Genomic DNA, 3641 nt, shown 5'->3' with positions numbered 1-3641 from the left:
GAATTCAAATCCCACCATGACTGCTGTTGGAATCTAATTGTATTTAATTAATAATCCAGAATTTTTAAAAAAGGCTCTGTAATAACAACTGTGAAACTGTCAAATTGTTAAAATAATTTTCTCAGGTCCTTTGTTCTGGATGTTACTCCAAAATGAAGCATTGTGGGTGGCTCTTAATTGCTCCTAAGCTAGCCTCGCAAGGTACTCTGTCATAACAAACAACAAAATATCAACTAACAGTGAAATTGGATTGACCACTGGCATCAACCTACAGCACACAGATCTCAGCAATTCCAGAAGATGGTAAAAACAAGGACTGCAGATGCTGGAAACCAGAGTCGAGATTAGAGTGGTGCTGGAAAAGCACAGCAGGTCAAGCAGCATCCGAGGAGCAGGAGAATTGACGTTTCGGGCCAGAGGTCTTCATCAGGATTCCTGATGAAGGCCTCTGGCCCAAAACATTGATTCTCCTGCTCCTCGGATGCTGCCTGACCTGCTGTGCTTTTCCAGCAACACACTCTCGTCACTTAAGTTTAACCCATCTGAGCAATAAGCAGTGAGATGAAAGTTGTGAAAAATTCAGATCCAGCAAAAATAAATCTGAATATTCTGACTGAAAACATTGTGCTGTGCTACAGATGGCCCCGGATTTCAGAATAGGCTTAGATATTAAGTTCCTGGTTTCAGTCTGCCCCTATGAATTAAATACTTTGTTGTTTAATTCAATAAGTGCAGGTCAGCTGAACCAAAGAGAACCTTGGAGTTGTTTGGAAACACAATCATATTAAAAGCTCAAATGGTAACAGTGAATGAGCTAGATAAAATTACAGCCAAAATTACGTATGATAATTTCCTACGTATGACAGACAGAAACAAATGCCTCGAAACAAAATTATTTTGAATGGCACCCACATCAGGGCAGTTATCTGCCTTGTTTGGAAGAACTTCAGAGTCAGTGTACATTATTTTGCTGAAAGCATAACTATGTAAATAAATCTCAAGAAACTTGACACCATCCAGGACAAAGCAGTTCCTTGTTTGGCACCACATCCACAAACACTCCCTCCACACCAACGCTCAGTAGCAGTAGTGTGTACTATCTACAAGATACACTGCAGAAATTCAGCAAAGGTCCTCAGACAGCACCTTCCAAACCCACAACCACTGCTATTTTGAAGGACAAGGGCAATAGGTACATGATTGTGTGTGTGGTGTTGGAAAAACACAGTAGGTCAGGCAGCATTCAAGGAGCAGGAGAATCGATGTTTTGGGCATAAGTCCCGCATCAGGAATGAAGGGTTTTTGCCCAAAACATCAATAGTTCTGCTCCCCGGGTGCTGCCTGACCAGCTGTGCTTTTCCAGCACCACACCATCGACTCTCATCTCCAGCATTTGCAGTCCTCACTTTCTCCCAACCGATATATGGGAACACCACCATCTTCAAGTTCCCCTCCAAGCCACTCACCATCCTGACTTGGATGTATATCGCTATTCCTTCACTGTCGATGGGTCAACATCCTGGAATTCCCTCCCTAATGGTTTTGTGGGTCAACCTACAGTTGGTGAACTGCAGTGGTTCAAGAAGGTAGCTCATCACTACCTTCTCACGGGCAACTGCTCACAGTGAGCAAAATATATCCCAAATTGTTTATGATTCCAATGTTTTTTTTTAACTCATTCATTTGTTGGATATTGGTAATGCTGGCTAGGTTAGCATTTATTGCTGTCAATAAATTCTGACCTCGCCAGCGTTACCCATATCCACAAATGAATGAATAAAAAAAAAACCATTGGAATCACTGAACAATTTGGGATATATTCTACTTACTATCCATAGGGTCTTGCAATTCCTTTGAAAACATGGACGTTTAGTAGGACTAACCTGAAACCTATGCGACTTAACCTAGAGCAAGCTCTGTAGAAGTTCAGGCCATCATCTCCATGTAACCCTGACGGTGATTCCTCTGGTGCTTTATACCAGATTCAGAATTTCCAGTTTGCAGACCCCAGCCGCCTCTTCTTCACCATGGACATGCAATCCAACTACACGTCCCACTACAATCCCCCACCAGGATGGTCTTAGATCTCTCCACCTCTTCCTGGAACAAAGACCTGAACCATCCCCATCCATCACCACCCTCCTCTGTCAGGCCAAGCTCGTTCTCACCTGAACCAACTTCTTTTTTAACTCCTCACATTTTCTGCAGGTCAGAGGGGTGGCCATGGATACTCACATAGGCCCCAGTTAAGCCTGTCTCTTTGTGGAATTCCTTGTTCCATTCCTATTTCGACTCACACCCACAACTCTTTCTCCAATACATTGATAGTATCATCAGTGCTGCTTCCCTCTTTCATCTGGAATTGGAAAAGTTTGTTGATATCACTTCCAATTTCCACCTTGCCCTCACTTCTGACTCCTCCCTTCCCTTCCTCAACATCCATTTCTATTTCTGGCCACTAATGTCCACGATAAACCAACCGACTCCCACAGTTACCTGGACTATATATCCTTGCTTCCTGTTTCCTGTAAAGACTCTATTCCATTCTCCCAGTTCCTCCGTCTCTGTCGCATCTGTTTTGATGATGCCAGCTTTGACACGGGAGTCTCTGAAATGTCCACCTTCTTCATCAACCAAGGATTCCCCATCACTGCTGTTGGCAGGGCCCTCAACCAGGTCTGACACATCTCCTGCACTTTGGCCCTCACCCCCTCTCTTCCCTCCCGCAACAGCAATAGGGTTCCCCTTGTCCTCAACAACCATCCCACCAACATCCACATCCAGGAGATGATCAGCTACCACTTCCAGCACCTTCAGTGAGATGCCCCTCCCCTCTCTTGATTGCCTTCCGCAGAGACTGCTCCTTCATTCCTGAATAAAGGCTTATGCCTGAAACATTGATTCTCCTGCTCCTTTGATGCTGCCTGACCTGCTGCGCTTTTCCAGCAACACATTTTTCAGCTCTGATCTCCAGCATCTGCAGTCCTCACTTTCTCCTTCCAGGATACCCTGGTCCACTCTTTCTTCACTCCAAACCCCCCTCCCAACAGCCCCATGGCACCTTCCCCTGAAATCACAGAAGGTGTAACACCTGCCCATCTACCTTCTCACTCCTCCGTATCCAAGGCCCCAAAAATACCTTCCAGATGAAGCACTTCACGCAATCTAGTTCACTGCATTCACTGCTCACAACGTGGTCTTCTCTACATTGGGGAAACAAAGCATAGACTGGGTAACTGCTTTATAGAACATCTCCATTCTGCTTGCAACAAGATCTTGAGTTTCTAGTTGCCTGCCACTTTAACACACCACACTGTTCCCAGGCTAGTATCTCTGTCTCAGGCTTGCTGTAGCAAAGCTTAGTGCAAACTGGAAGAACAACTCCTCATTTTCTGTAGGGTACCTTGCAGTCCTCTGGACTCAATATCAAGTTCAATAATTTTAGGGCTTGAACTCCCCCATGTCCTCGACCCCTACACCAGACCTTGTCATCTGGTGTAGGGGTCGAGGACACAGTATGCTATTACACACAAAACATTGTTGATCACAAACAGTCTCCATTAACAGCTATTCACCCTCCCAGCCAGATCGTTATCAACTCCTTTGTCTGTCCAACTGTTCTTCTGTCTCTTGGGTTCTAT

The sequence above is a fragment of the Chiloscyllium plagiosum genome, chromosome 15 (assembly GCF_004010195.1).
Source record: "Chiloscyllium plagiosum isolate BGI_BamShark_2017 chromosome 15, ASM401019v2, whole genome shotgun sequence".
Lineage (NCBI taxonomy): Eukaryota > Metazoa > Chordata > Chondrichthyes > Orectolobiformes > Hemiscylliidae > Chiloscyllium > Chiloscyllium plagiosum.
This window is presented reverse-complemented; position numbering follows the sequence as displayed.